The sequence below is a fragment of the Amphibalanus amphitrite genome, unplaced genomic scaffold (assembly GCF_019059575.1).
Source record: "Amphibalanus amphitrite isolate SeventyFive unplaced genomic scaffold, NRLGWU_Aamphi_draft 001851F_arrow, whole genome shotgun sequence".
Lineage (NCBI taxonomy): Eukaryota > Metazoa > Arthropoda > Thecostraca > Balanomorpha > Balanidae > Amphibalanus > Amphibalanus amphitrite.
The window spans coordinates 69,434-82,357 of record NW_024883344.1 but is presented as its reverse complement, the minus strand read 5'-3'; the positions used below and the strand labels follow the sequence as shown (position 1 = coordinate 82,357).

The 12,924-nt window shown below is 48.0% G+C and overlaps 1 long non-coding RNA gene across 9 annotated transcripts; it reads right to left on the bottom strand.

The window, feature by feature from the left end:
- Positions 1 to 283: 283 nt before the first annotated feature.
- Positions 284 to 4,893, bottom strand: LOC122375485. 9 transcript variants are annotated; one of them, XR_006255401.1, is made up of 4 exons: positions 4,849 to 4,873; positions 2,918 to 4,371; positions 2,715 to 2,798; positions 284 to 1,343 (listed from the first exon to the last, which is right to left on the bottom strand). It is a non-coding gene; the product is annotated as an uncharacterized LOC122375485 (long non-coding RNA). The 9 variants fall into 9 exon arrangements; XR_006255405.1 differs by lacking the exon at positions 4,849 to 4,873 and adding an exon at positions 4,689 to 4,709; XR_006255403.1 differs by having other exon boundaries at positions 2,918 to 4,893.
- Between the last annotated feature and the right edge of the window lie 8,031 nt (positions 4,894 to 12,924).

Sequence of the window (12,924 nt, the reverse complement as noted above, 5' to 3'; positions counted from 1 at the left end):
TAAAGAATAAAGATGTGTGAAGAAATAAACATCTGACAATTGGCTGACTTTCCTGCCTCCCGGCCGCTACTCAGGTCCACCACTCGCCGTTGTCAGTGCACGGTTTTTCTAGCAAGCTCCAGCCTAGTATTGATCTTATTCAGTATTTACGGTACGAAGATTTGATAACGGAATGTGACGTTTCCACATCATGCTTGATGGTTGAAGTTTGCAACGTTAACAACTACCAAGTCAAGTCGCAGCCCCAGTCATCTGGCACGTCTCTGTCATCGAATAAAGCCAATGAACAAGAAAGTTATTATTTTCCAGCATAAATGAAAATATATAACACTGCTACAGGCGGTACGCGGATGTCATGCACATTACACACAACGATTCAATCGAATAAAAACTGGATTAACCATAAATCAGCACTGGATTAACCATAAATAATAACAGTACAGCACTGGATTAACCATAAATAATAACAGTACAGCACCAAACACTTGAGATGCACATTATATTACTTTAGAATTTAGATGCACAGAGGAGTAATGAGACTAAAAGTTTTAGCACGCCCTATCTTAAAAAAAATATTGAACGAGATATTTCCACAGTGCAAAAACAAAACCGAAATCCGACAAAAAACCGATTCCAGGTTCAATGTCCACAGATTTAAAAACAAAACTTTCAAGTGCCCCCCATGGTAAAAAAAAAAATGACCAAAGACGGAATTGTAACAAAGAATAAATAAAGATAAGTGCGGCAAACGAAAGGCGGCACTGGACCAGCGTCTGCCCAAAGTAGGCGCCCAGAGTTACTCCTTAGCCCAGCGGGCAGCAGCAAATGAATTACAACCAAAGGAAGAATATGCATTAGTCTATTAAGGCTCATCGCACCATGACGAGGCACAGCTCGGATAACGCGATTCGCCTGCGTCCTCCAGGCGAGAAGCACCTCGAGTAGGCTGCCGTGTCTTGACCAACTGCCGCATCCGTCGTCCGCGCCGCAGGCCTCCCAGCGGCCATGTTCCAACGGAGCCGTGAGCTTCACCGTCTCCCGCTCCGCCTCTACAAGGTGGATGGAGGCCTGGCCGGACGGGTGGCACAAGGACATCTGGAGCTCCTGCTGCCGGGCCCGGTGGAAGGAGTAGATCGCCGCTCCGCGGTCGACATCCACCAGCTCCGAGCCGGCCACCAGTCCAGCTCGGAGTAGTGCCTCCATCGCATCGGCCGTCGACCGGCGTGGGGCCCGGATGTGACTAGTGCAGCTCCGTGGGGTGCCCTGCCGCGCTCTGCCGAGTGTGCAGAGAGCAGGTAGACTGGTGGCGGTGAAGAAAACAAGCAGTTATCTTCTTTCGGGATCTGTAAAGAAGCATTCTACTAAAAACTACATCCAAAACGTTTTCCATATTTTTTTACAGAACACAATGCAGTAGCCAAAATAGATATGAAGTATGTGAAGACAACAGTCTACTGCCATTAGATAACTGATCCTGATGGACAAATACTTTAGATACTAGTATATCATAAGGTGGTTCAAAGGCACACTTTGCAGCTCCAGTAAAAAATCACTGTTTTTCATACTTCATACTGTAAGGGGAAATGGTGGGGTGGGGATGCAGCCAAGAGTGCATCATATAGGGTTGTAGTGGTCGGACCATCTGGAGCAATAGCCTGTTTTTGCCGTTTTTAATGTTAACCCTATGACGCACATGAGCACGCGCCACGGGCGCACCCCCGGCCGAATCGTGCCCAAAATCTAATACGACCTTTTGAATTACATGACCCACGAGTCGTGAAAATTTCACCCTCGTGCGTCAATCGACGGTGCCGCAATATCCGTTTTTGGGCGTCACGCCGCCGCAGCCTGTTTTTGCCGATTCTAATGCTAACTCTATGGCGCACATGAGCACACGTCACGGGCGCACCCCCGGCCGCATCGTGCCCAAAATTTAATACGACAAATGAGTGCACGCCCTCGACTTGGCGTGAAAATTTCACCCCCGTAGCCCTTACCGTTTCCGAGCAATAGCCTGTTTTTGCCGTTTTTAATGTTAACCCTATGGCGCACATGAGCACGCGCCACGGGCGCACCCCCGGCCGAATCGTGCCCAAAATGTAATACGACCTGTTGAATTACATGACCCACGAGTCGTGAAAATTTCACCCTCGTGCGTCAATCGACGGCGCCGCAATATCCGTTTTGGGGCATCACGCCGCCGCAGCCTGTTTTTGCCGATTCTAATGCAAGTCTATGGCGCACATGAGCACACGTCACGGGCGCACCCCCGGCCACATCGTGCCCAAAATTTAATACGACAAATGAGTGCACGCGCTCGACTTGGCGTGAAAATTTCACCCCCGTAGCCCTTACCGTTTCCGAGCAATAGCCTGTTTTTGCCGATTCTAATGCTAACCCTATGGCGCATATGAGCACGCGCCACGGGCGCACCCCCGGCCGCATCGTGCCCAAAATTTAATACGACCTGTTGAATGACGCGACCCACGAGCCGTGAAAATTTCACCCTCGTGCATCAATCGACGGCGCCGCATTAAGCCTTTTTAAGCGTAACCCGACGGCGGACTTTTTAAGATTTATAAATAGTAGATAGTAGACCACTACAACCGCTGGGTCGTGTCCCAGCGGTTGATGGTCCCTACAGATGGTCCGCGGAGGGGAGACCCATACCAGAACGTAGATTGTGAAACAATGTAAGTGTCTGCCAATATTACCTTTTCCAGAAGAGTTGAAAAACAGCAATGGGTCAGCTCTTGCGAGAAGCACCATGCAGTGTTGGCTGCACTTCAATCTGTCTCCTGTAAAAAAAAAAAACAGTATCACTGTATGATTGACAGTTTGATTGCATTTCCTTCCAGCTCCAACATCTCTATTTTAGACATTCTCAGTTCCCACTTGCGCACGGCACCCTACTAACCGGTCTCTAGCGATGTGCCAAATCTGAGCACAATCGGCCCAGCCGTTCTTGAGATCTGGAAGCGTCACCTTGCACATGTGCACGTGCAGTTGGCAGTTGCACCCCAACCGTGACACATTTAAACACATTGCCCAGTGGGTGCCTACATCCTTTTTATAATGTAGTTATTGTCATAACAATCAAGTTGTACTGTGCTATTGTCATTACAACAAAAGTGACACCTCTCCGTTTTACACGTGTCACGTGCAGTGGAGGTCACCCGCATGCATTGTCCATAATAAATACTTGTAAGAAGGGTATACACTATACGCTACCTCACACAAAAAACCGCAAGTGTAACAGTGTCCGTCCCCCTCCCCGGCGCCGTTTTCTTCCAGGGGAGGCGCCCCAGCCGCCGTACTGGGGCGTAGCGGAGTCCGTGCTTTTAGCACAGCAAAATATCCACCCAGGCTAAATTAACGTCACGACAACCTAGGATTAAGAGTGGCTACAGACTTCAGACTTTATGCATACTTAACATTGAAGTATTATATATGCAACTAAATGACACACATGGTGTTTGTTCTAACCTTCTCAACAGAAAGTGAACATGTCAGGACAGCACCCCTTGGTGACCATTATATTCAAGGGGTGTACAGGAACTGATTCCCCAGGGGTGAAGCGATAGAAGCAAAAACATGAGTCACTAGTTATATATACTGTTCCCTCCTGTGTCTTCCCTCCTGCAGGAAAAAAATACATGTGTGATGCCCAATGTGACTGATAACTGCATATTATACAGCTGGAAATATTGTACAAAGTTGTGACAACACAAGCAAACTATGCATGTCACTGCTCTTGTATAACTTTTCTATTTTTATTGCTATATGAGACCTCACAAGACACAAAAATATGCATGGTTAGAAAGTGGGTAACAATACATTTCAAATGAACTAAGCAGATTATTTCTAAGCTCCTTTAAGTCCCAATTTCTGCTATATTTCGCTTGGAGTCACTTCATAGTTTGAACTCAAGGTGCCTTGTGGATTTACCTTAGGTATGTAGGTAAATCCACAAGGATTTATGGGCTTTGCCTCAGTTAATTAGCTGCTCCTTCAATTTAAGTTTCTCGTTAAATTTCATTGAGGCGTTGCAAGATGGGCTGTAGCCGAATTCTCTTCCCTGTTTAGCTGATGCTCAAAATACCTGAACATTTTTAATTCCAATTTTTGTAGCTGTTAACAATTGGTAAAGGCCCATGTACCTAGACAACAATGACTTTACAGAGGAAACCCCTGGCTGTGTTTCATGGGCGCGCTGCCAGCAGCTGCCAGCGCATTCCGTGGAGATAGCGTCAACCTCTGGTAGTGTTGGAGGTATAGGCTTGTTGATATCTATGGAAGCCAAAAGTGGCTGGCAGAGTACCGCGTTAAACCACCCTTATTTTTTGCACAATAATGGTGTGATAACTGTTCCTGCAAAAAAACATAAGGTGAAGTGAAGTAAAATCAGGTCAAACATTTATATATACCCAAAAGTAGCAGTGTATGGAGTACGTATATTCACATTACCATTCCAATAATATGATGCACAACAGGCCATAGAAAAACCAGTGAATGTTGAATTGTACCCCAATTTCAATATAAATATGGCACTTGGCAATAACAGTTAAACACACCGTTTTTGATGCTAAATCAACAGAGAAAACTCCTGAACATAAAAAATGATCAGAATGTATAATAAGGATAAAAGTATAAATAAAAATCGACGACATCAGCGCCTATCATCGAACTTGCACATTCACCACTCCCCATTCCACGCACAGATTGTAAACACACCGTTTTTGATGCTAAATCAACAGAGAAAACTCCTGAACATAAAAAATGATCAGAATGTATAATAAGGATAAAAGTATAAATAAAAATCGACGACATCAGCGCCTATCATCGAACTTGCACATTCACCACTCCCCATTCCACGCACAGATTGTTTACCCCTTGGTTTACCCCGTGTTCGCAGTCTCCCTGACGACGGAGATTCTATACGCCCGCCGACCAATCACGTTCAAGATCAGCGGGGCTTGGCCGCAGTTCTCGAACGCCATTGGCCAGATTAAGCAGGACCTTCGTCGTCAGTAAACTGTGAACACGGCGTTACATATTTCGCTATGGTAACAAAAGCGCCAGAATTGACTACCAGAATTGGATCCGAAGGTCAAATGGGTCACGTGACTGACAAGTTCAGATGGACAACACCAGGAAAACGGAACAACGTGCAATAACGTTCTATATATCATTGGAAAGAGCATCAAAAGTTGTATAAAATATCAACTTTTGACTTAAACATATCTTAAACGTAAAAAGTTATTAAGCAGCAAAGACGCTCCCATTGACTTTCCATGTAAAAATTTTTCATTTTTAAACGAGCTTCAAAAGAGCAAACGAATTCTGACAGCTTAACAAAGCATAACAACATGTTCTATGGTCTTTTCTCAACAAGTCCTGAAAGTTTAAACAAAATCGTATCATATAATTTTGTACAATGAGCGAATGAAAAAGTCTCTGCAAAAACGCCCATTGACTTAACATGGGGAGCGAAAAAAATTCAACTTTGACCTCGTGCAAAGACACGTTACGAAGTTCTGAGGGGTATACGGCGCACACTAGCGTGTACCCAAACCTGTTTGCCATAAAATGCTGGGAAGAAAACCACCTCTTCCTTGGCTCGTTTTCCCGCCATTGGCGATCGCGCAAAAAGTGTCCAAAACCCCGTTGACTTAACATGGGCAAAATGGAATCGCACGTGCCACGTGCCACGAGGTTTTAAGCGAGTAGCGACCGGTGCCATCAGGTAGATCGCCTGCGGGAGCCCATACCCTGAAATTTTTACGAAGATTGAGGGATTCGTTTAGGAGAGGCTCAACTTGTCTCGATTCGCTGCCAGACTTGCAAAACATAGCCCGGAGAACGACCGCTCCGGTTGTTTTTCAATAGAAAAACACAATTCTAACGAATAGTGTTTGTCTTTTCAAACAACCTGCGGTTATTTTAAGCGAGTAGCGACCGGTGCCATCAGGTAGATCGCCTCCGGGAGCCCATACCCTGAACTTTTTACGGAAATCGAGCGATTCGTCTAGGCCCCCGTCAAGTTGCCCCAATTCGCGGCCAGACTTGCAAAACATAGCCCGGAGAAGGACCGCTCCGGTTGTTTTTCAATAGAAAAACACAATTCTAGGACCGCAGGTTGTTTGAGCAAGCACCTCTGTAACGCCGCAAAAACGCCACCCGCCAAACGAGAGGATATGAGCCTTGCACGTGCTAGAAAAACACAATTCTAGGACCGCAGGTTGTTTGAGCAAGCACCTCTGTAACGCCGCAAAAACGCCACCCGCCAAACGAGAGGATATGAGCCTTGCACGTGCAGACCGGAGTGGGTGTGCTAAAAACTGACGTGCACGGCACCCTATTCGCCCGTCTAGAGCGGTGTGAAAAATTTGGGTGCAATCGGCCCGGCCGTTTTCGAGATCTTGAAGCGGCACCCTGTAGCCCGGAGAAGGACCGCTCCGGTTGTTTTTCAATAGAAAAACACAATTCTAGGACCGCAGGTTGTTTGAGCAAGCACCTCTGTAACGCCGCAAAAACGCCACCCGCCAAACGAGAGGATATGAGCCTTGCACGTGCAGACCGGAGTGGGTGTGCTAAAAACTGACGTGCACGGCACCCTATTCGCCCGTCTAGAGCGGTGTGAAAAATTTGGGTGCAATCGGCCCGGCCGTTTTCGAGATCTTGAAGCGGCACCCTGCACGTGCGCACGTGCAGGCTGGGTCCCAACTGACTTGTGCACGGCACTCTATTCGCCGGTCTCTAGCGGTGTACCAAATTTAATCGCATTCGGCCCAGCCGTTTCCAAGATCTGGAAACGACCCCTACACGTGCGCACGTGCAGTTGTACCCCAACCGTGGCACATGAAAATCCATACTTACTGACTTGTGCACGGCACCCTACTAACCAGTCTCTAGTGGTATGCCAAATTTGAGCACAGTCGGTCCAGCCGTTCTTGAGATATGGAAGCGTCAGCCTGCACGTGCGCACGTGCAAACTGGGTCCCATCTGACTTGTGCACGGCACCCTACTCGCCGATCCCTAACGGTGTGCCAAGTTTGATCACAATTGGCCCAGCCGTTCTCGAGATCTGGAAGCGTCACCCTGCCCGTGCGCACGTGCAGCGGCACCCCAACCGTGACACATGGAAATGCATTGCACGGCGGGTGCCTACATCCATGCCAAATATCAGTGCAATCGGCAAACTAACTACAGAGTTATTAGACTTGTTACCGAACTGACACCTCTTCGTTTTGCACGTGGCACGTGCATTAGGGGTCACCCATACGTATCGAGGGTAGCACACTACGTGTGAGAAAGGAAGAAGCTATCCCACACAAAAGACCGCAAGTGAATCGGTCAAGTGGTTGTGGAGATATAAGCTTTGCAAAGGCGCCCCCAGTGCGGCCGACTGCTAATAATTAGCAATATTCAGCGTCGCGTCCGCACATGGGAGGTGTCCCCTTCACCTGTTCGTATACTCTAATGTGGTTGGGTTCAAGTCACAGTCGAGCCCTGATTTTTTACAGCTTTTCTTAAAAACGGCACATCGTGCAGTGACGTTCTATGCACCAGTGGAAAGAGCATCAGAAGTTGTATATTATATTAACTTTTCACCTATATGTCTTACTAAAGATAAAAGTTATAGAGGAATAAAAACGCTCCCATTGACTTTCCATGTTAAAAATTTTCATTTTCCAACGAACTTTATTAGAAAAAAAACGATTTCTGCCAGCTTAACGAAGCATACCAGCATGTACTACGCTCTTTCCTGTACAAGCTATAAGAGTTTGGGCAAATTCTATCTCTAAAATTTTGTACAATGAACGAATGAAAATGTTTCTGCAAAGTCTCGGCATCGCCGTCCATTGACTTAACATGGGACACAGCAAAATTCCAACTTTGACCTTGTGCATAGAGGTGTTGCGAGATTCTGGCGGGTATACGGCGCACACGGGCGTGTACCGGAACGTGTTTGCCATAAAATGCTGGGAAGAAACCCACCTCTTCCTTGGCTCGTTTTCCCGCCATTGGCGATCGCGCAAAAAGTGTCCAAAACCCCGTTGACTTAACATGGGGAAAAGAATTCGCACGTGCCACGTGCCACGAGATTCTGGCGGGTATACGGCGCACACGAGCGTGTACCTGAACGTGTTTGCCATAAAATGCTGGGAAGAAAACCACCTCCTTCTTGGCTCGTTTTCCCGCTATTAGCGATCGCGCAAAAAGTGTCCAAAACCCCATTGACTTAACATGGGCGAAAATGGAATCGCACGTGCCACGCGCAAAAGACTTCTTAGCGAGTAGCGACCGGTGCCATCAGGTAGATCGCCTACGGGAGCCCATACACTGAACTTTTTACGAAGATTGTACATTTCGTCTAGGCCCCGCTCAAGTTGCCCCAATTCGCGGCCAGACTTGCAAAACATAGCCCGGAGAACGACCGCTCCGGTTGTTTTTCAATAGAAAAACACAATTCTAACGAATAGTGTTTGTCTTTTCAAACAACCTGCGGTTACGGCCAGACTTGCAAAACATAGCCCGGAGAACGACCGCTCCGGTTGTTTTTCAATAGAAAAACACAATTCTAACGAATAGTGTTTGTCTTTTCAAACAACCTGCGGTTACGTTCCTGAGATCTGGAAGCGTCACCCTGCACGTGCGCACGTGCAACCTGGGACCCAACTGATCTGTGCAAGGCACCCTACTACGCAGTCTTTGGCGGTGTGCCAAATTTGAGTGCAATCGACCCGGCCGTTTACGAGATCTGGAAGCGACACCCTGCACGTGCGCACGTGCAGTCTGGGCCCCAATTGACTTTTGCACGGCACTCTATTCGCCGGTTTCTAGCGGTGTACCGAATTTAATCTGAATCGGCCCAGCCGTTTCCAAGATCTGGAAACGACCCCTACACGTGCGCACGTGCAGCTGCACCCCAACCTTGGCAAATGGAAATACACACTAACTGACTTGTGCACGGCACCCTACTAACCAGTCTCTAGTGGCATGCCAAATTTGAGCACAGTCGGCCCGGCCGTTCTCGAGATCTGGAAGCGTCGTCCTGCACGTGCGCACGTGCAAAATGAGTCCCATCTGATTTGTGCACGGCACCCTACTCGCCGATCCCTAACGGTGTGCCAACTTTGATCACAATCGGCCCAGCCGTTCTCGAGATCTGGAAGCGTCACCCTGCACGTGTGCACGTGCAGCGGCACCCCAACCGTGACACATGGAAATGCATTGCGCGTCGGGTGCCTACAACCATGCCAAGTATCAGCGCAATCGGCAAACTAACTACAGAGTTATTAGACTTGTTACCGAACTGACACCTCTTCGTTTTGCACGTGGCACGTGCATTAGGGGTCACCCATACGCATCGAGAACAGCACACTACGTGTAAGAAAGGAAGAAGCTATCCCACACAAAAGACCGCGAGTGAATCGGTCCAGTGGTTGCAGAGATATAAGGTTTGTAAAGGCACCCCACAGGCGGCCTACTGCTAATATTTAGCAATAATCAGTGTCACATCCGCACACGGGAGGTATCCCCGTCACCTGTTCGTATCCTCTAATGTGGTTGGGTTCAAGTCACAGTCGAGCCCTGATTTTTTACAGCTTTTCTTAAAAACGGCACATCGTGCAGTGACGTTCCATACATTGTTGGAAAGAGCATCGAAAGTTGTATATTTTATTAACTTTTCACTTTGGTATATCTGCAACGTAAAAAGTTATTAGGCAACAAAGACGCTCCCATTGACTTTCCATGTTAAAAATTTTAATTTTCAAATGAACTTTATAAGAAAAAATGAGTTCTCCCAGCTTAACGAAGCATAACGGCATGTACTATGGTCTTTCTTCTACAAGATGTATGAGTTTGGGCGAAATCTATCTCTAAAATTTTGTACAAAGATCGAATGAAAATGTCTCCGCAAAGTCTCGACATCGCCGTCCATTGACTTAACATGGGACACAGCAAAATTCCAACTTTGACCTCGTGCAAAGACACGTTCCGAGATTCTGAGGGGTATACAGCGCACACTGGCGTGTACCCAAACGTGTTTGCCATAAAATGCTGGGAAGAAAACCACCTCTTCCTTGGCTCGTTTTCCCGCCATTGGCGATCGCGCAAAAAGTGTCCAAAACCCCGTTCACTTAACATGGGGAAAATGGAATCGCACGTGCCACGCGCAAAAGACTTCTTAGCGAGTAGCGACCGGTGCCATCAGGTAGATCGCCTGCGGGAGCCCATACCCTGAACTTTTTACGAAGATTGTACATTTCGTCTAGGCCCCCGTCAAGTTGTACTGATTCGCGGCCAGACTTGCAAAACATACCCCGGACAACGACCGCTCCGGTTGTTTTTCAATAGAAAAACACAATTCTAACGAATAGTGTTTGTCTTTTCAAACAACCTGCGGTTACCGGAGTGGGTGTGCTAAAAACTGACGTGCACGGCACCCTATTCGCCCGTCTAGAGCGGTGTGAAAAATTTGGGTGCAATCGGCCCGGCCGTTTTCGAGATCTTGAAGCGGCACCCTGCACGTGCGCACGTGCAGGCTGGGTCCCAACTGACTTGTGCACGGCACTCTATTCGCCGGTCTCTAGCGGTGTACCAAATTTAATCGCATTCGGCCCAGCCGTTTCCAAGATCTGGAAACGACCCCTACACGTGCGCACGTGCAGTTGTACCCCAACCGTGGCACATGAAAATCCATACTTACTGACTTGTGCACGGCACCCTACTAACCAGTCTCTAGTGGTATGCCAAATTTGAGCACAGTCGGTCCAGCCGTTCTTGAGATATGGAAGCGTCAGCCTGCACGTGCGCACGTGCAAACTGGGTCCCATCTGACTTGTGCACGGCACCCTACTCGCCGATCCCTAACGGTGTGCCAAGTTTGATCACAATTGGCCCAGCCGTTCTCGAGATCTGGAAGCGTCACCCTGCCCGTGCGCACGTGCAGCGGCACCCCAACCGTGACACATGGAAATGCATTGCACGGCGGGTGCCTACATCCATGCCAAATATCAGTGCAATCGGCAAACTAACTACAGAGTTATTAGACTTGTTACCGAACTGACACCTCTTCGTTTTGCACGTGGCACGTGCATTAGGGGTCACCCATACGTATCGAGGGTAGCACACTACGTGTGAGAAAGGAAGAAGCTATCCCACACAAAAGACCGCAAGTGAATCGGTCAAGTGGTTGTGGAGATATAAGCTTTGCAAAGGCGCCCCCAGTGCGGCCGACTGCTAATAATTAGCAATATTCAGCGTCGCGTCCGCACATGGGAGGTGTCCCCTTCACCTGTTCGTATACTCTAATGTGGTTGGGTTCAAGTCACAGTCGAGCCCTGATTTTTTACAGCTTTTCTTAAAAACGGCACATCGTGCAGTGACGTTCTATGCACCAGTGGAAAGAGCATCAGAAGTTGTATATTATATTAACTTTTCACCTATATGTCTTACTAAAGATAAAAGTTATAGAGGAATAAAAACGCTCCCATTGACTTTCCATGTTAAAAATTTTCATTTTCCAACGAACTTTATTAGAAAAAAACGATTTCTGCCAGCTTAACGAAGCATACCAGCATGTACTACGCTCTTTCCTGTACAAGCTATAAGAGTTTGGGCAAATTCTATCTCTAAAATTTTGTACAATGAACGAATGAAAATGTTTCTGCAAAGTCTCGGCATCGCCGTCCATTGACTTAACATGGGACACAGCAAAATTCCAACTTTGACCTTGTGCATAGAGGTGTTGCGAGATTCTGGCGGGTATACGGCGCACACGGGCGTGTACCGGAACGTGTTTGCCATAAAATGCTGGGAAGAAACCCACCTCTTCCTTGGCTCGTTTTCCCGCCATTGGCGATCGCGCAAAAAGTGTCCAAAACCCCGTTGACTTAACATGGGGAAAAGAATTCGCACGTGCCACGTGCCACGAGATTCTGGCGGGTATACGGCGCACACGAGCGTGTACCTGAACGTGTTTGCCATAAAATGCTGGGAAGAAAACCACCTCCTTCTTGGCTCGTTTTCCCGCTATTAGCGATCGCGCAAAAAGTGTCCAAAACCCCATTGACTTAACATGGGCGAAAATGGAATCGCACGTGCCACGCGCAAAAGACTTCTTAGCGAGTAGCGACCGGTGCCATCAGGTAGATCGCCTACGGGAGCCCATACACTGAACTTTTTACGAAGATTGTACATTTCGTCTAGGCCCCGCTCAAGTTGCCCCAATTCGCGGCCAGACTTGCAAAACATAGCCCGGAGAACGACCGCTCCGGTTGTTTTTCAATAGAAAAACACAATTCTAACGAATAGTGTTTGTCTTTTCAAACAACCTGCGGTTACTCGACATCACTTTTGGCTCCCTCGCATACCAGCATCTGCGATGCTGGGCTCCGCATCGCGGGACCGCAGGCTGTTTGAGCAAGCACCTCTGTAAACCGCCCGCAGAAAAAAACGCAAAAAACGCTGCAAAAACGCGCGTCCGCGCAAAACGCACGCCCAAAACGCTAACGCAGACCTCGCAAAAAAACAATCGCCCGCCCGCCGAAAACCGCAGAAAAAAAAGCAAAAAAAAACGCCGCAAAAAAACGCCCGTCCGCCGCAAAACGCAAACACAGCCGCCGCCGCAAAAAAAAACCGCGTCGCCCGCCACCAACCGCGCAACGCCGCAAATAAACGGCCGCCCGCCGCAAACAGCAACACCGCAAATAACGGTCGGCCGCCGGCAACCGCAAATCGCCGCAAAAAAACGGCCGGCTGCCGCCCGCCGCAAACCGCCGCCCGCAGCCAAACGCAAACACCGCAAAAAAAACGCAAACACCGCCGCGGCTATAATGGAAACTGCTACAAAGAGCTGCCAGATTCTTCATAAAATGGAGCACTTCAAGCTGAAGTTTTGAACTTGTGTTGGT